Below are 19918 nucleotides of genomic sequence, written 5' to 3'. Positions count from 1 at the left end.
CCAGCCCCAAGCTGGACTTTCCCAGGGCAGGACCAGACACCAGCACCCAGGGCTCTGCTGTGGGTCTTGTGCAGATGTCTAGCTCTGGGGGGCCGCTGGGGAGGGAAAGCCTCAGAATGGAGGGGCAGCTACCCTCACCCAACTCAGGACCAGCTGATCAACGTGGGGAGCTTCTCTCTGACCTTCCACTGGGCTGTCAGGATGAGCTGGGGGGAGAGGGAGGGAGGCTTGTTGTCATGACACTGAAGGGTGTTAGAGGTTGTCAGATGGTCAGAGGTCGTTTTGATGTGTGGAAGCCCTTCCCCCATCCCTTACCTCCCTCCATCCCTTGGCTTCTGCTGTTTCTTCACCTGGAATGATGCCTCCCCATCAAGGTTTTACAATCCTACACGTTATTTTTTTTTTTAATAAATCTTTATTGTTAGATTATTACAGGTGTTCCTCTTTTTTTCCCCCCATAGCTCCCCTCCACCTGATTCTCCACCCCACCCCATACCCTTACCCCCCACCACTGTCTTCATCCATAGGTGTAAGATTTTTGTCCAATCTCTTCCCGCACCCCTCATACCCCCTTCCCCCTGAGAATTGTCAGTCCACTCCCTTTCTATGTCCCTGATTCTATTATATTCATCAGTCCATTCTGTTCATCAGATTTTTTATTCACTTGATTTTTAGATTCACTTGTTGGTAGGTATGTATTTGTCATTTTGTTGTTCATAATTTTTATCTTTACCTTTTTCTTCTTCCTCCTCTTCTTAAAGAACACCCTTCAGCATTTCCTATAATCCTACACGTTCTTGAAAGCTCGACCCAAATTCCCTTCATCAAAGAAGCTTTCCAAACTCCCCAGCCAGGGCAAACGGCTCCTTCCGCTGGCCCTTACGGGGTTTGCTTTCGTTGCCCCGGCCTTGCTGTGCGTGGCCGAAGCTTGTTTTCACACCTGCCACCCTGGCAACCATTCCAAGAGGTCTCACTACCTCAGCCCATAGCTCCGTGTCGGATCCAGGGGAGACTCAACTAAAGACAAACCCCTGCGGGCCACACCCCAGCCATTCCATGTGCTGATGTCTTTTCTCCCACCCGTGTTGTGGCATCACCAGCTGACGTCATGGTCTGTGTGTTATTTTCCTGGTAACTGTAGGAAGAAAGCACTTGAAGGGAACCACTGGGCTAAGGGAAGACAGACTTGACTTCTACTCAGGGAACGTAGCCCCGCAGGGAACGTGGGCCCCAACTTTGTATGAGATGAAGTTCTGGGTAGATCGGCCACATCAGTGCTGTCCCGGGCACCCAGGAGTCCTTCACAGAGACTCATTATGCTCCCAGGTCTTCCTCCCACGGCTGTGCCATGGAGAAGTGGACAGAAGGTGGCCCTGTCAGAAGGGACTCTGAGGAGTGGACAGTACGGTGGGGGCTTGGGAGTGACAGGTCTGAACACCTGACAGAGAGGACAGAAAGGGCGGGAGAAGGAGTCCCAAACCCAGGAAGCCTGCCCTTCCAGAAAGTACTGACCCTGGGGCGGGGGCTCTCCCAGCACCCACCCCTCCCAGTCCCTTTTCACCCGGACCTCCACCCCCACCTGGGGCTGCCCATGGGCACCTGCTGTTCTGACCCCCAAGGTCATGGTCTTTGTGTGTGGATAGGAACGCGCAGTGTACACACTGGGTTACCTCTTCCTTTGAGAACTGTAAATTATCAGACACCACCTTTTTGGAAAGCAATTTGGCAGTAATACCAAGTGACATAAAAATGTTCATAGCCTTTGGCCCAATAATCTTCCTCCTGGGAATTAATCGCAAGGAAATAATTCATCAGGAAGAGAGAACAATTCTCTATCTACAGAGACATTTACTGCGATGTTATTTATGAGAGGGGGAAAACTGGAGACAGCCTCTCGGGCCAACCTAGGGGGATGGTCCTAGAAATGATGGCGCATACATCCAAACGAGTCCTCTGCCTCTAGTAAAACGGTAAGTTGGAAACTGTGTAACAAGAGACAGTATTTAGAAATGAAAAGCCCGTGAAAAAAAAAGGGAGCACAGAACTGTACACATGCCACGATTATGACAAGGCGGACAAGTCTGTGTCTGCGGAGGGGTGAAGAGCCGCCAGCGCTGGGGAAATTAAAATAGATGCTGAGCCGCACGCAGGGGCCGGGAAGGTGGGTGGAACCTCGCTTCACACGTTCTCGCCCCTGGCTGGAGGGTCCTATTGAGAAATCATTTTTGTGAAATCCTAATTTGTCACCTCGGGTTCTGCCGTCTTTATTGCCTCTTGGGAGGTAGCCCAAGAAGCGCACCTCAGACCGAGCCCTGGCCTCCAGAAGAAGATGCCACAGCCTCCCAAACCCCCCAGGGCGGCGCCTGCCCCTTTGCTGTGAGCTTTCGGTGGCAGACAGAGCACTTCGGGGCACTTTTTCATGATCCTAATTCAAATTACCTGTTTAAGTCGGTCAAATGAAAAAATAGCAGCTCCGCCCGCACGGGGCCGGCGGGGGCGCCGAAGCGCCGGGGCGGCTGCCGTGCGCTCTCCGCGGCGGCCAGGCCGGCCGTGAGCTCATTTCCCGGGGCGCGCGCCGGGCTATTTCAGCCTGGCGCTGTGCAAACAGGACAATTGACTGCGGCCAAAAGGGGCCCAAATTACAATCGTATCACAGACAAATGTCCGCCACGCCAGGCCTCCGGAGGCTGGGGAGGGGCCTCTCTCCCTGCGAAGGGGGTGGCAGGGTCAGGCGGGTCCGAGGGGCTGAGCCCCGCCAGGACCGCCGTTTCTGCTGCCCCCCTGTCCGCAGGGGCCTGCGAGCTGCGCCCGCTCCGAGCATCACGAATGCCACCCGCCCGCCCCGGGGAGATCGTTCATTTATGGGCTCCAGGGCAGAAAACCTTGCCTCTTCCAGGGAGAACCCTGATATAGGACCCCTTTTTATTTGGCTGCTTCTCTGCACTTAGGATGAAAACATACCAACACCCAGCCACCTCCAGGGTTCAAAATGGTACCTCCTTGCTCAGAAGCCTCTGTGCTTCTAACCCTCTGCCTCACTCTTAGAGAAAAGCCCCGAATCCCCGGCCTGATGTCCAAAGCGTCCCACATCCTGGCCCAGAGTTAGCCCCTCCCTCCTCTCACCTTCCTCTTCCTCCCTCTTCCCCCTCCCCCCACCTCACGCCACTGGGAGCACATCAGGCCTTTTCGCAATTGTATGCCTTGCCATTTACCTTCTTTTTTTTTTTTTTAAATAAATCTTTACTCAGATTATTACAATTGTTTCTCCTTTTTCCCCCCATAGCTACCCTCCAGCCAGTTCCCACCCCACCTTCTGCCCTTACCTCCCCCACACTGTCCTCATCCATAGGTGTATGATTTTTGTCCAGTCTCTTCCTGAACCCCCCAAATACCCCTTTCCCCCTGAGAATTATCAGTCCACTCCCTTTCTATGCCCCTGATTCTATTATATTCAACAGATTATTCTGTTCCTCAGGTTTTTAATTCACTTGATTTTTAGGTTCACTTGTTGATAGATATGTATTTGTTGTTCATAATTTTTATCTTTACCCTTTTCTTCTTCCTCTTCTTTAAGAATACCTTTCAGCATTTCATATAATACTGGTTTGGTGGTGATAAACTCCTTAAGCTTTTTCTTATCTGTGAAGCTCTTTATCTGCCCTTCAATTCTGAATGATAGCTTTGCTGGGTAGAGTAGTCTTGGTTGTAGGTTCTTGCTATTCATCACTTTGAAAATTTCTTGCCACTCCCATCTGGCCTGCATAGTTTCTGTTGAGAAATCAGCTGACAATCGTATGGGTGCTCCCTTGTAGGTAATTAACTGTTTTTCTCTTGCTGCTTTTAATATTCTCTCTTTGTCTTTTTCCCTTGGCATTTTAATTATGATGTGTCTTGGTGTGGTCCTCTTTGGATTCCTTTTGTTTGGGGTTCTGTGCGCTTCCTGGACTTGTAAGTCTATTTCTTTCACCAGGTGAGGGAAGTTTTGTCATTATTTCTTCAAATAGGTTTTCAGTATCTTGCTCTCTCTCTTCTGGCACCCCCATAATTCTGATGTTGGTACGCTTGAAGTTGTCCCAGAGTCTTCTTACACTATCTTCAACTTTTTGGATTTTTTTTTCTTTTTGCTTTTTCGGTTGAGTGTTTTTTGCTTCTTTGTATTTCAATTCCTTGACTTGATTCTTGTGTTCCTCTAGTCTGTTTTTGGGTCTCTGTATAATATTTTTTATTTCAGTCAGTGTACGTTTAATTTCTAGTTGGTCCTTTTTCATATCTTCGAGGGTCTCGTTATATTTATCGGCCTTTTCTAGGATATTCTTGAAAAGCCTTATACCGTGGTTTTGAATTCTATATCCAGTCGTTTGTTTTCCTCCATTTCTTTCGTTTGTGATCTGTTTCTTTGTCGCCGAATTTTCATTGATTCCCTGAGTTGGTAGGGTAGCTTTTTGTGCTAGGTTTCCTATATGGCCCAGTGGGTCGGCCTCCCCAGTTAACCTGAGGTGGACACTCTTGGTGCACCCCTTTGTGGACTGTGTGTACAGCCTTGTTGTAGTTAAGTCTTGATTGTTGTTGGTATCACTGGGAGGAATTGACCTGCAGGCCAGTTGGCTATGAGGATCAGCTGTGTCTACACAGGGAGATTTTCGATGCTGGAGACAGTCTTATAGGATTAACCTTGCCAGATTGCAAAAGCCTCTGTGCTCAGCTTGGAAGGGGTGGAGTCTCAGGGCGGAGCAGACAGTTTGGCTTCCCGTCAGCCTTGCCCTTGCGCGCGTGCGCGCCTCCAGACCTCTGCCTTCGCTGGCTCCCGAGTCTCCGCCCGAGAGTCCAGATTCCCCCCGCAAGAGCGTGGGTCCCCAGGGGCTCGCCTGGAACTGGGGTTCAGTGCAGTCAGGAGCTTCCAACTCCCTTCTGCTAGGGAAAGCCTGTGGCAACCTCCGCAGTCTTTGTGCACACCGGCGCATGCGCCTCCAGACCCCTGCCCGCCGGGGCTCCCCCGGGTCTCCGAGTGCCTTTCTCTCTACCTGACAGTCCAGACTCCCCCTGTATGAGCCTGGGTCCACAGGGTTTCGCCTGAAACTGGGGTTCAGTGCAGTTGGAACTGGGGTTCAGTGCAGTCAGGGGCTTCCTTCCCCCTCCCGCCAGAGAAAGTCAGCCAGGCTTTCAGCCGCCCTTCCTCTCTGTGCGCACAAAGACCCTTTGCTGTACCTCCAATTCTCTGTGAGCTTTTCTCTTTCCTTCTAGTTGTAGAATTTCCACTCAGCCAGCTTTCCTGTGGTTCTAGATGGTGTCCGTTCTGTCCTTTAGTTGTAGTTTTGAAATTGTTGTGCGAGGCAGCAGTTTAGGTGCTTACCTATGCCACCATCTTGGTTTCTCTCTGCCATTTACCTTCTCACTCCGCCTAAATGTTTCCTGTTTTCCCTGCCTGGTGAACTCTTACACATTCTTCAAGACCCAGCTCATATGCCACCTCCTCCGGGAAGCTTTCCCTGCCTTCTAGGCAGGGTCAGCCCCTTTCCCTCCCGAGCACTGTGCAGAAGTCTGTGGTACTTCTCCCATCCTGGAATTCACTTGCTTGAATGCCAGTGCTACACAGGTCTCTCTGGAAAAGGATGCGACTTTCCTCACCCACTGACCTCACTCAGGGTTGGCCATGTGTCTTGCTCTGGCCAATGAAGTGGGGCATGAGTCCGTGGAGAGCAGAAGCTTCCAAAGCCATGCTTTCTTTCCCCTCCTTACAAGCAAAATGTGAAAAATCCCAGACACTCAGCTGTCTGGTCAGAGGAAACCACCAGGTCAAAGTGCTTTTCAAAAAGGCAAGAGAGAACAAGTGTTGGCAAGGAGGTAGAGAGAAGGGAGGCCTTGTGCACTGTTGGAGGGATTGTAAATTGGTACAGCTACTATGGAAAACAGTATGGAGGTTCCTCAAAAGAAATTAAAGATAGAACTACCTTATAATTCAGCAACCCCACTTCTGGATATATATCTGGATATATTTCTTCATTGCAGAACTACTCACTCTAGCCAATTCATGGAAACAAATGTCCATTGCCAGATGAATGGATAAAGAAAATGTGGTGTATGTATACACAATGGAATATTATTCAGCAATGAAAAGGAAAGAAATCCTGCCATTTGCAACAACATGGACAGACCTTGAGAGCATTATGCTAAGGCAGTGGTCGGCAAACTCATTAGTCAACAAGTCAAATATGAACAGTACAAGGATTGAAATTTCTTTTGAGAGCCAATTTTTTTAAACTTAAACTTCTTCTGTCGCCACTTCTTCAAAATAGACTCGCCCAGGCCGTGGTATTTTGTGGAAGAGCCACACTCGAGGGGCCAAAGAGCCGCATGTGGCTCCCGATCCGCAGTTTGCCGACCACGGTGCTAAGGGAAATAAGTCAGACAAAGACAAATACTGTATGATCTCTTATATAAGGAATCTAAAAAAAGTCAAACTCATAGAAATAGAGGGTAGAATGGTGGTTTCCTGGGGCAAGGAGTTGGGGAGAATGGAGAGATGCTGGTCAAAGGCTACAAACTTTCAGTTATAAGATAAGTAAGTTCTGGGGGTTTAATGCGCAGCATGGGTTCTTAGCTAACAACGCTGTATTGTATTCTTGAAAGTTGTTCAGATGATAATCTTAAGCGTTCTCACCACACACACACAAATGGTAATTATATGGGGTATCGAATCATCACATTGTATACCTTAAACTTACACATGTTATATGTCAATCAGACCTCAATAATCTTGGGGAAAAGGATTATATATATATATATATATATATATATATATATATATATATAATTTCAAGTGCCCTATAGAGCATCCAAGAGAGGGAACTGGGAGTCCAATGTCATTTCAAAACCCCAAAGCTAAAATCTTTTACCTTTTCTTGACCTTCGTGGCTTGGGAATTTTGGCAGCTTCTTGAGGGCCTCCCTTTCCTGATGTAACCTTGGTCAAAAGCCATCCATTCAGCTTTGAGTGGCTAAGTGCTATGTGTCAGGTAAGGGAAAGCAGAAATGATTCGGGTGCCTTTAAGGGGATTGGCATCTATGGGGAACAAGGACCTGCTAACAAATTAGAGCACAATGGTGTGTGCTGAGCGCCATTAAGAGCCATGTGTGCATGGGCTGTTGAGAAAACACAGAGGAGATACCCCTCCGCCCCCCACCCCCATGGGAAGCCCAGGAAGATGCCTGGAGGACGTTGAAGTTGAGTGTTTGAGTTGAGCTAAGCCTTGAAGGATGAGGAGTTCTCACATAGAGGACATGGAGTGGTGTCCTGAATATGCTGGGAGTCAAAACTCAAGCAGGTACTATAAGTGAATGGGGCAGGTGAGGGTAAGGCAGCGGGGACTGTTGGAGGCGATGCACTAGAAGGCCCACATCCTGCCCACGGGGCACCTGCAGGGCAGACTGCCAGGTGTCTGTGCAGGGCACAACCTCCCCAGCCTCACGTGACTGCCCTCCTGCCTACGCCTGCCATCAGCTGCATGTTGCCGAGCTGGAAAAGAGGACTTGGCTTTTGCCACATCTTGCTTTTTGAAGAAAAGCCAGAAACCCAGATTTTAATGTAAAAATTTCCAATTTGTCAAATACATTTGAGGCCAAGCAATATCCAACCCCAGAAGGATCCACCCTAGAGTTCTCATTTCAGCCCCTACGGGAACCAATCCCCAAGACACATTCCACTCTCTCTTCTTCCCATTTGTACCTCCCAAACCCAGCCCTTCACTGACACTTGACAGGGAAGAACACAATCATTGATGAAACCTCTGACAAGCTGCTGCAAAGCCTGGCAGAAGGACGAGACGGGCCTCTGAACAAGAGGAAAACAATGTGGGGCTGCCCCATAGCGGCCACCCCACGAGACTGAGGGGTAAAACTTTAATTTATTAATGTACCTTGTTTTGAGAGTGCCTCCCTGCCCTCTTGGCTGCCCTTAACCTGGCCCCTCCTGTTTTGCTAATGATAAATGACAAGCAGGGGACGTTATTAATTAAACTGCCCCCGGTAGCCAGTGGCAAGACCCAAGGCCACATGCAGACAAGACATTCAAAGCATTTCTGCTGCCCCCACCCAGGGTGTAGGCCCCAGGCTCTCTCTTGCCCTGGCTGGTGCAGGGCCCCGTGGCCACAACCTCACACAACGGGGCTTCCTAGGAACTGTCTGAGCTGCACTCTGTCAGATGGAAATCACCAATATGGGCCACACAGTAATTAAACTCCTGTCATTCTTTTGACAAAAAAAAATGTTCCTCTTGGGACATTCCCACAGGCTGCTGAAGGGCTGTCTGAGGCCTGCAAGCTCCCAGCTGATTACCAAGGGATTTTTGAAGTTGGCCTTGACTGGGGATCAAAAGGGAATGGGAATTCAGGGGGTGACTACAGGGGTGGGAAATGCCTTATAATTAAATTTATCATTTGGCTTGTTCAGCTTGAAGCACCGATAACTACTTCCCCGGGATCAAGACGGGCAGAGGGATAAAAACGGACCTTCAAGGCCCCTTTATTTATATTTATATTGTTTGTTCCCAGATTTATCCCAAGCACCTCAACAGGGCCTGGCATATAGTAGGTGTTCATTGATCAGCAGGAGATGTGTTGATGCCAATTCTTAAAAGCAGCAATCAGGAGCAATTCCCAACCGAAGTTCTAGAACAAGTGGCTTCCAATTGTTTGTTGCCACAAGACTGTACATGTGCTGAGGAGGAGGCCAGTGTCTTATTCAACTGGCTGTCCCTAGAACCAGGCACAGTGGTTTCTTAATAGTATCTGTTGACATAAAGATTCGGGGCAAACCACAGACCGTGGCCGGGCCCAGCGGAGACCCACTGGGAAGTGATCTGTGTATATTCAGACAGTCCCTTGAGTTGTAGCAGCAGCAGTGGCAGCGACAAGGTCGAGAAGCCCAGGGACAGCCCACGGTGGGATGTCACACCTGGAAAGGGCTGATATCGCAGCCAGCCCCTGCCTGGACCCAAAGAAGAAATGGATTAGTTACAATGTGGGGTTTCTAAACAAAATGCGACTTAGTTCCCCTATCTCTCTCTTTGGGACCCCCATTCTGCCTACCAACAGAAAACGTAATCAGTTTCAAATGAACTAAAAAACTTCAGATTTAAATTCAGTCTTCTCGGTTTTCTCATCTCCCTCCTCAGGGCAGCTCCTTAGTTGCTTCCGTGGCATGGGAGGGGGAGCTGGAGGACTGGGCACTAAGCCACGGGTTTCTGTCTTCACCAGCCTTTTGGCATGGTCACCCCACTCACTGGTATCTGCTACACCTCTGTCCTTTTTCTCTATGGCCGTCAATCCGCACACTCGGCATTCTCCTCACCTGAACGCGGGGCCTCCAGGGCGACATTATCCTCACCCTTGCCCAGCACTTCCAGGGCCTCCTTGGGAGTGTGGGAAAACCAGCTGATCCTCATTACCCAGGGCCCAGGGAGGCCCTCCTTGCCCCTGGATGCCAAGACACAGCAGGGTTACCACCCACTCAGGGTGCCTGAGGGACAGTGGGGGTACAGTCCTTCCGTTCGGGTTATTTCCCAAACTGGTTGGGCTGGACTCTGCCCATTGTCTCTGTTGTGAGCCACGGATCCTCCAAACCACATAGACAGTCACCAGCAACAAGGAGACACAGGGGAGGGAATCCTGTTGATCTTGCAGCAGTTTATGCTCTGAATGTCACATGGGAATGGAGGTCAAGAAAGCAGAAAGGACTACTCCGTTCCACAGAGCAGGTGTGACTGGCGGCATCAGGCCAAGAGCCTGAGACTTACAAATTACTGGAGTCCTCCTCCTGAACTAGCCCCTGTCCCGGGTTCCAGCACATGCAACTGTAATCAATAGGGTACCAGTATGTGTGACAGTTTTAAAACATGGTCACACATTCTTTGACTCTTCCTCTTGAGATGTGGTTTATGTCTTCTTTCCTTGAATATTGGCAGGCTCTCAACTGCTTCAATCAAGAGAAATGACATCAGGTGATTTCTAAGTCTTCCCAAGGTCACCCAGCAGAGGAGACACATCAGACTGAAGAGAAGCCTGAGCAGGACCCTCAAGTGCAAGTAGAAAAGCACAGGCACAAAGGATCAACTCAGATGGCTAAGTGGGGACAGCTGGGCCATTGCCCTCGGACTGGCAACCTCCGAAGGAGCAGCATGAACCCTGGGAAGCCAGGGGTGCTTGTTAATCCAGCAGGGCCACCCCCATCTTCCCAAGAGGAGATGTTCCTCTACTGGGAAGGGATGATGAGGTTTCTAATCATCTACAAGTCCCTGGGCAGCCACACCTGTCACCTGTTAAATGGGGGTAGGAACAGCGGGCTGAGGTATTACCACCCAGAGGCAATAGCTGGGACCCTTAACTCAAGCCTTCATTCCGAGCCTCAAGGGCAGGGGGGACATCGGGAGACAGGACACCCAGACTCCCCTGAGATGCCATAGAGGAGTGGGTTCCGGACCTTGGGGTATGGAAGAAGCACCCAGAGAACAGGTCAAATGCTTGGCTCCCACCCTGAGGGATTTGGATGTAATCGGTCCAAAGTGAAGCTCAGGCAACTATATATATTTAAGTTCCTCCTGGGATTCTGATGCACAGCATCTGGACCCCAGCTTGGGGGGAACACTGCCTGAAAGCATCCTCTCTCGTACCCTTGGCAGACAGAAGAGAAAACGGAAGCCAGAGAAGGGATGTGAGCACCCCCTCACCTCTGTCAGCACAGGCTCAAAGCTTCCCTCCCCTTGACAGGGCAGATGGAAGGGTCCAGTGTGGCCCTCCAGCCTCCGCCTCAGGCCCCCAACTCTCTAGCCTTTTCAGATCCCAGGGGCAAGCCTGTCTTCCTCCTCCCATTGAGCTCAAGGTCATGGGCAGGGGATTCAGATGGGCTGGCTGTGAGTGCCAGCTCTGCCATTCACTAGCAGTCACACCCAGCAACTTTAATAATCAGTAAACCATTTGAAAAAATGAACTTGGATGAACTCCTTAGAGCACTCAAAAGAAGAGGGACAAATAGTACACTAAAAGACGCAAACATGTGATTAGGCAAAGACACCATTGCTTACGTTGGCATCAAGCTAATGGTTCCCCCTCCACCCATGATATTAGATAAGTTAATTGTCCATTTCAAACCTCAGTCCATCCCCCCACCCCCACCCCAAAATGAGGCTAATAAAATCTACTTCACAGTGTTGTCAGGATGTTGTAAGCCGGGGTGGGCTTCGTGCCAGGTAGATGGTAAACATTCAATAAATTCTCCTTCCCTCCCTTCCCGAGCCCTCGGACCACACAGAGATGTCCCCTGCTCTTGGCTTTAAGGAGCTTGTGGCCTCTGAGAAGCTTTCACACTGGAAGTACATGCATTCCACACGGAGACCTAACTGTATATTTTCCTGTGTAAACTATATGTCGACTCTAACTTTAGCCTGGGGGAGCTTTATTATTTGTCTCCCTTTCGTGAAAGCTGTAATAGAGGAAGGGAAAGCCCTTCCTCATACATTCCAATTCCTCAGTACACAATTTACTATTTTCTGGGATATTATTTACGTTTATTTTAGTTCTGGAGACGCACCATCCCCGTGGGGTGCTTACTGAGTTCGGTGTGGGCTCTGGAAAGGCCTGGGATAGCTCAGAGGGAGGGAGGAGAATCTTCCCATTCATTCCATAGCAGGCTCGGGGGCTTTGCACATTCTAGGGCCCAGAAGCTCCCCGACACCAGCCGAGGGGCCCCAGCACCGGGGCTGTGCTCATACCAAGCTCTCCTTTTCATGGCCTGGAGCATGGACAGTTGGACTTCTTTCTAGTTTTTCCTTTTTTTTTTTTTTTTTTGCCAATGAGAAGGACATGCTGGACCTTAGTCCCTCTGGGGGCTTCATCCCTTCTTTCTGGAGATGGTCGTAGGGCCCAGCTGCCTATACTTGCGCCCGCCTGTGAGAAAAGACCAGCGACTTTCATCAGGTTCTCAGAAGAATCAGGGGCCTCCAGAAGGATCAATACCATCGGCCAGATAGAAGACGGTCACCATCTACAGCCTCCCATCCATTTCCTGCCCTAAGCCCTGTTCTTGGGACAAGGCGATCCTGACACTCCATGGTGGGTCCCTGAAGGTCTCAACCTCGCTGGACATTCTCCCTTTGACTCTGGCCCCGTGGCGAGTGCTGTCCTTGCAGTGGAGGGGGGACGGGCAGCGTGCTGGGGTTCTCCATCCTGTGAGCCTAATAAAATGGCTATTGTCTTATGCCCTCCTCAGGGCAACCCAAACTTGGTGGCATATAGCCATTTTATTCGGCTCACAGGATGGAGAACCCCATCCTTGTAAGGAAATAGATTCGTGTTTTTTTAAGCCAACCAATTTTATCATAATTTGTTACAGGAACTAATAAAAGGAAGAAAAGGAACTTTTAAAAATATATATATATATATATATATATATATTTTTTATTGATTTGAGGGAGAGGAAGGAAAGGGGAGAAAGAGAAACATCAATGATGAAAGAAAATCATTGATTGGCTGCCTCAAACTGGGGATGAGCCTGCAACCCAGGTATGTGCCCTGACCGGGAATCTAACCGTGACGTCCTGCTTCATGGGTCAATGCTCAACCACCAAGCCAAACCGGCCAGACGAGAAGGAACTGTTAAGATTTTGCACTTGGCTTTGAACAGTGGCTGGAAATAGACGAGGAGAAGATGCCTCAAGAGTGGAAAGGGGGAGAAACCATCTTCTCCCAGGATGAAAAGAGTGGGGTTTCCACAGCTCCCAGGAGCGTGTGTCATGATGTTCTTCAACATAGAGAAGAAATAACAGTCTCTGGGCTGTGTCTTTATGCAAGATTTTTGTTAGGGAAGGATTAAAGTGAATCTTTTTATATGTGCCAGTATATATTTCATTGAAAAAAATCCACATTATTAACTGGCACGTATTATGAAAAAAATCCGTATTATTAACCGGTGCACCTGCTAATAGTACCAACTAATAATGCAGATTTTTTCATAAATATTTACCAGTTAATAATGTGTACTGGTTAATAATGTGGATTTTAAAATACATATTTACCGGTTAGGAGTGTGGATTTTTAAAATAATATTTACCAGTTAGTAGTGCGGATTTTTAAAATATTTACAGGTTAGTAGTGCAGATTTTAAAAATAATATTTTAGTAGAGCGGATTTTTAAAATAATATTTACTGGTTAGTAGTGCGGATTTTTAAAATAATATATACCGGTTAATAGTACGGATTTTAAAATAAATATTTACCAGTTAGTAGTGCGAATTTTTAAAAATAATATTTACTGGTTAATAGTGCGGATCCCTCTTCCTGGCTTGCAGATGGCCACCTTCTTGATGAAACAGGATTTTGGGGTGTAAAATAGGACAGGTTTAGGAAATTTTAGAAATTTTGGAAATTAACTGTGGACTGAAGCATTTTCTTCAAACCAGTGAGCATGTCGGATGGCTGCTAAGGCACTCGGCAACACCTTGATGTCCAAATGGAGTTCTGGATCCAGTGTTCAGAGATGGGGTGGCCCTGGTGTAATGAGAACCTTCACTGTAGCATCAGAAGAACCGATCTCAAAGCCAGTTTCATTGGTCAGCATCAAAACTTCAGAAGGATCCTGTGCTCTTAGGCTTGCCTGGACTTTGTTCCCTAGGGCAGCAACGGCAGCAACAGCTCCCAACGTTGGCAAAATCTTTAGGATTACCACCAGGTCAGCCACATTACGTCCTGTAGTCATTGTTCCCTTTTTATATGATCCAACCTGTTGCACTTCTTCAATTTGCACTTCCAATGTCCCTGGAGCCACAATCAAATTGTCAAGCACATTGCTTATTTTTGTCACCAGAGAAAGGATAGAGGCCTGTTCAGCAGAATTAGGAACAAGGTCCTAATTTCTTTCTAGCAATGCCTCACGGAAGGAAGATTCATCAGGCTGGCCTAACCTGAGGGAAGGCCACTTCACACAAATAGAAATCAAATGGGATATGGAGCACAAAGGGCCAGAACCCTCCTCCTGGGCCCCCTCTGGAACCAAAGCACCCACTACGACCTCGGCCTCTATCGCCCCTCATGGCGCCCTAAATCCTGAACAATGGAAGCCACACCAATCGCCCCTTTCTAATGCGGATTCTTTCCTAAATATTTACCAGTTAGTAATTTGGATTTTAAAATAAATATTTACCGGTTAGTAGTGCGGATTTTAAAATAAATACTTACCGGTTAATGGTGAGGATTTTAAAAATAATATTTACCGGTTAAGAGTGCGGGTTTTTAAAATAATATTTACCGGTTAATAGTGCGGATCCCTCTTCCTGGCTTGCAGATGGCCACCTTCTTGATGAAACAGGAATTGTGGGGGTAAAATAGGACAGGTTCAGTAAATTTTAGAAATTTTGGAAATTAAGGGGACCATGGAGGAAGCACAGGGCTGCAGAGCAGCAGAAGGTATATTTCCATAGAATAGGGAAGCTGAAATGCTGCAACAGGTACATTTCCATAGAATGAGGGAGCTGGGAACAGCAAAAGGTCTATATTTACAAAATAAAGAGAAGGAAGCCCTTCATCCGAAGAAAGCCCAAAGGGAATAGGAAAACAATAAGCAAGGAGGAGGGAGAACCTCACATGTTCCATGTGAGATTTGACCTTTGAGCCTAGGAGTTACTGTAGTAACCAGTTTTGGGGAATAGTGACCAATCAGTGGGGATGTCAAGGCACCAGGGTCATAGGAACCCCCAAAATTATAGCCCTTTGGTCAGAAATTCAGGTGACCTGAGGACCCCTCAAAAATGTGGCTGGTGCAATCAATGATTCTCTCTCATCATTGATGTTTCTATTTCTCTCTCCCTCTTTCTCAGAAATCAATAAAAAAAATATTTTTTTAAAATTGTGGCTGGTGTCTGAAGTGAGGGCAGTCTTGCTGGGGACAGTGCTCTTAGCAGGCGTCCTCAAACTACGGCCCGCGGGCCACATGCGGCCCGCCGAGGACATTTATCCGGCCCGCCGGGTGCCGCTGCCTGTCCTGCTTAGCAGCCAACTCGTCCCGGGCCCACAGTGCGCATAGGAATTTGTTCATAGTTTCTTTTTAAACTATAGCCCGGCCCTCCAACGGTCTGAGGGACAGTGAACTGGCCCCCTGTTTAAAAAGTTTGAGGACCCCTGCTGTAGAGTCTGCACTAATTCCAGGTCGTGTTAACTGCACTGGGGTCAAATTGTAGTGCTGAGATCTGTGAATGCCTGAGTTGCACTTTATTTGCTTGGTGGCTGGAAGTCATAGAAAGTTTACGAGAAGATGACTGACAGGATTAGTAACTGGGATTCTGGAAAAATAATCTGGCAGAGACTGATGCTGGCCAGAATTCTCCCTGAGCCCCAGGCCCCCTTGGTCACACAATCTCTATTTTGACGTGTAATGCTGGTCACCAAAGATGTTTCCTTTCAAAAAAGAAAGAGCAGCGATAAAGCAGATTGCATAGATTGACAGTCGAAGGTGTGTGCAAAACACAGAGCTCATGCTTGTATTATTAGGTATTAATTATTGTTTTACCTTTTCAAACGACCAACTGTACAACCACTTTTGCCCCACCCTGTGTACGGGTGGGGGTGGAGCCCTCCCAAGGTAGGCCAGCCAAGGAGCTGCAGAAGATGCTCACTCCTGGGAGCAGAAGGTCCTTTGTTTCTCCCGGGTCCACCCTCTGCAGACACTGAAATTCATGTAAGAGGCTTGGATGCACACCTGGCCCAAGCCTTCTCTTTAAAGCCCAGGGGGTGTGGCAGCAAGATCAGGGCACAGCTGCCCCTTGGGGAGCCTGGATGCCCTTTTCTTAGCCTTCCTGGGCTCTCCAGCTTGCTTCTTCCCAGCAACAGCTCAACACTGGCAAGTGGTATTTCAACATTTCTTAAGCATCCCTATAAGCTAGGCACTATGCTGCGTGCTCCCTCTCACCGGCTCTCATTCAACCTTAACCGAAACCCCACCCTGGGTGATGACTTAATCTCTGGGTCCAGCGAGGGGAGCCATGAAGTTCAGATGGATTTTGCAAGACAAAAACCCAAATCTATTTTGTGGCTGCCGATACACATTCTGACTTCACCACATCCGCGGTCATTCCGACCACAAACACAAAAGGTGCTATAAATTTTTGTCCACGCGGTATTTGATTGTTTCTGGCGTCATTTATTTCTTGATAAGTCAACCAGTCAAAATAGCCAGTCCAGGGCTGTCACTGATCCCACAAGCCCGTCATGCTGTCTTTGAGTTACCAAAGTGTCAGGTCTTAATTATTTGCAGCTGTTTTTCCTCATGCACTCTTAACTTTGGTGAGAAAAAAGTTGAGAGATGCTAGTGAAAAAGTTTAATTGCACGCAAGGAAACAGCAGTCTTCTTTCTTGTTTTAGGATGGTGGTTGCCAGGGGCTTAGAGAAATGGGGAGTTATTTTTTTTTTTAATAGGTGTAGAGTTTCAGTTGTGCAAGATAAAAGGAGTTTTGGAGATGGATGGCAATTGTGGCTGCACAACAATGTGAATGTACTTATTGCCATTGAACGCTACATTTAAAAATTATTAAGATGGTACATTTTTTGAATTTCTTTATTGATTAAGGTATTACATATGTGTCCTTATTCCTCCATTACCACCCCATCTCCCATTCATGCCCCCACCCCCTGTTGTCTGTGTCCATTGATTAGGCTTATATGCATGCATATTAAGTCCTTTGGTTGATCTCTCCCCCTTACCCTTACTGTCCCCTACCTTCCCTGAGGTTTGATGTTCTGATTGATGTTTCTCTGTCTCTGGATCTATTTTTGTTCATCAGTTTATGTTGTTCATTATATTCCACAAATGAGTGAGATCATGTGATACTTATCTTTCTCTGCCTGGCTTATTTCAATTAGCATAATGCTCTCCATCTCAAAGATGGTACATTTTATTTGTATTTTACTAAAATAAAATAAAAAATTAAACCGATTGACCAGACATGGATGGGTTTGTAGAAGCTTTTAAAGACTAATTTTAAACACTCTGAGATGCACAAAGAATATGCTGCCCTTGGTTCAAAACACGTCACAAGAACACGTCTCTGAGTGAAGTTGCAGGGCTGTGATGGTACTTGCTAGAGCTTCACTTTCAGGCTTGCATTCTTGTCTGCTTCCCAAGGCATTTCTGCTAGAGCTTTGTTGCTTAAAGTGTGGCTTCCAGATGGGCCGCACTCTTCTCACCGGGGAGTTTGTTAAAAAATCTTTGGCTTTACCCTTGACCTACTGAATCAGACTCTCTGGGGTGGGGGTCCAGGAATCTGCGTTTTAACAGCTCTCCAGGGGATGGTCTACGATCAGCAAAATTTTAGAAGCACTGCCCTGGAGCTGGGGCAGTGACTCCTCCTGGGAAGAGTCAGATAGATAAAGGATTGAGTCACATGGTAGATATTTGGGGGTTTAGGGACCAAGAAGCAAATTTGAGAATGGTATGGGTACTTACTGTAAGGTTCGAGGAGCAGGAAACGGGAGTCGGAGACGAAGGCATGTTAAAGAGGAAGTTTATTCCGCACTAACAAGCGAGATTCATTACGGAGGAGGGTAGAAAAACCAGGATTAGAGGAGGGGGAGGAGGAGGAGAAGAAGGAGCCAGCCGGACTGCCTCGCAGACTGGGGAGACAGCAACACGTGCAGCGGTGAACACGCCTTTTGAGGGGAGGAACAGGAAGGGGTAGGGCCAGGGCGGAACGGGAGGGGGTGGGGCCCAGGGCACTTGGCACGCGCTGATTGGTGGTTGAATGTCTCAGGGATGTCCCAGCGCAGACGGTTACGTCATACTCCGCCCACCAGCTGGGGGAAGGAAGGATCTATCACTTATGTAGCAAAAGAATAAACGAATTTTCACAAAGTGGTTATTGACAAAATGTTAAATATAATCGCAATATTTGGGGAGGTTTCTTGTTATACAGGTTTAGTAATGAGAATGAAATTTTTGGATAACACTTCACGTCACTGGATCCATCAGATTAATTGCAAATGTTCATTTGTAAAACCATTCTTAGCTCACAGGCTGTTTGTTTGTTTAAAGGCAGAGGGCTGGGCCCTGACCCGTTTGGCTCAGTGGATAGAGCGTCGGCCTGCGGACTGAAGGGTCCCAGGTTCGATTCCAGTCAAGGGCATGTACCTGGGTTGCGGGCACATCCCCAGTGGGGGGTGTGCAGGAGGCAGCTGATTGAACTATCTATCCTCTCCCTTTCCTCTCTGTAAGAAATCAATAAAATATATTAAAAAAAAAAAAAAAGTAAAGGCAGAGGGCTGGATTTGCCTCAGGCCAAACGCTGGCAACCCCATCCAGGCACCTGGCGACCTCCAATGTTCTAGCAGCGTGGCTAGTAGCAAGCTGCTGCTGTTGCCTCTACCTTAGTTTCTTTGATCCATTACCTCTCTCTTGTTTCATCCCATCCTGATGGGATATCAGTTCCTCCCACCCGGGCCTTCGGTGGGAGAGAGCAGGGGTTGCAGAAGCCTTCTGATGGCAGGTGGGGGGGGGGGGGGGAAGCGGGTTAAACCCTGCGATGTCTATCCTGGCCTTGAGAGATTTTCGAAAATCACCTCCATCTGCCCTGCTCTAAGATCCAAAGACAGCCTTTGCCGTTTCCATGTATTGATTCAGTTTGGCAACATCTAGTAATGATCCTTTAATCCTGTGCAAATGTAGCTGAAGTGGCCCCCAGGGATTAAAAATCTGGATGTTTCTCCAGCAACGGCACCGGGGCCCCACAGATTTTCTGGTCTGCTTGCTATTAAACATGTATCCATTGCATATTAATAGGCACCAGAAACAGGACCTTCTCTCAGCCTGTTTGGGCCATGGGACTGTAAAGTGGTACTTACCTGCTGGAAGGCAGTCGATCAATATACAGAAACAGCCCCCTTCTGGGGGGAAAAAAAATCCTAAAAAAAAAATCAAAAAAAATTCTGAATCTATTTGGGCAAAGAAGTTCAATGTCTAAAAGTGGGTACAGGCTCAGTCCACCACCAGCAAGCACCACTCAGGATGCAGGGGATCCCCAGGCTTTCAGTTGGGTTGCCTTCCAGAGAGCAGTTTCATGGTGCCTACCACCTCCATGTGGCTTGGTCTCCCTCTCTCCTTCTTCCTTTTCTAACATTCTTCTCTTAGAAAGCCAGCTTCATCCCCTTTGGTCAGCAGCCAGCAAGTCTGGGTTGTTCCTTGTGACCCTTGTGCCCAAAGTGGCTACAACTACCTGCCCTGCATTCCCCCCCAGGACCCTTGACATAATCGTCTCTGTTAGGGTGGGTACTCAGGGTATCACTCAAGTGGTTTATGATGGTCAAAGGCTCCATCTCCAGTGGGGATGAGGATAGGCAGGAGAAAGGGGCTGACAGGGCTGGGCTCATGGAGCAGGAGCCTGGCCCGTGATAGGACATAGCACTCTAAGAGTGTGTCAGAAGACAACAGACAACCCTTAAGGAAACCATGACCCATCATTTCAATGGCCCAGGCAGCCATCTATATATATAAAAGCCTAATACACTAAGTGTCTGATTGACCATTCGACCATTCAACCAGTTGCTATGATGTGCACTGACCACCAGGGGGGGCAGACACTTCGACTGATAGGTTAGCTTGCTGCTGGGGTCTGGCCAATAGGGACTGGGCAAAAAGGGCCAGACACACCCTGGAGCCCTCCCCGGCCCTGATCATGCACCGGTGGGGTCCCTAGGCCTGGCCTGCACCCTCTCTCAATCCGGCACCCCTCGGGGGATGTTGGAGAGCCGGTTTTGGCCCGATCCCCGCAGGCCGGGCAGAGGGACCCCACCAGTGCACAAATCTGTGCATGGGGCCTCTAGTGAGGAATAATGGTTATGAAGACCCTGCAGCAGCATGGAAAATGCTATGTTATCATATAGAAGATATAA

General features: G+C 48.2%; 1 pseudogene across 1 annotated transcript; it reads right to left on the bottom strand.

The window, feature by feature from the left end:
* Positions 1-13412: 13412 nt before the first annotated feature.
* Positions 13413-14076, bottom strand: LOC308254939 (interleukin enhancer-binding factor 2-like; annotated as a pseudogene). Its single transcript has one exon. The product of its transcript is annotated as an interleukin enhancer-binding factor 2-like (transcript).
* Between the last annotated feature and the right edge of the window lie 5842 nt (positions 14077-19918).

This window comes from Plecotus auritus (assembly GCF_963455305.1).
Source record: "Plecotus auritus genome assembly, chromosome: 7".
Lineage (NCBI taxonomy): Eukaryota > Metazoa > Chordata > Mammalia > Chiroptera > Vespertilionidae > Plecotus > Plecotus auritus.
Note: the sequence above shows the minus strand (reverse complement) of the source record. Positions and strands in the feature narration are given on the sequence as shown.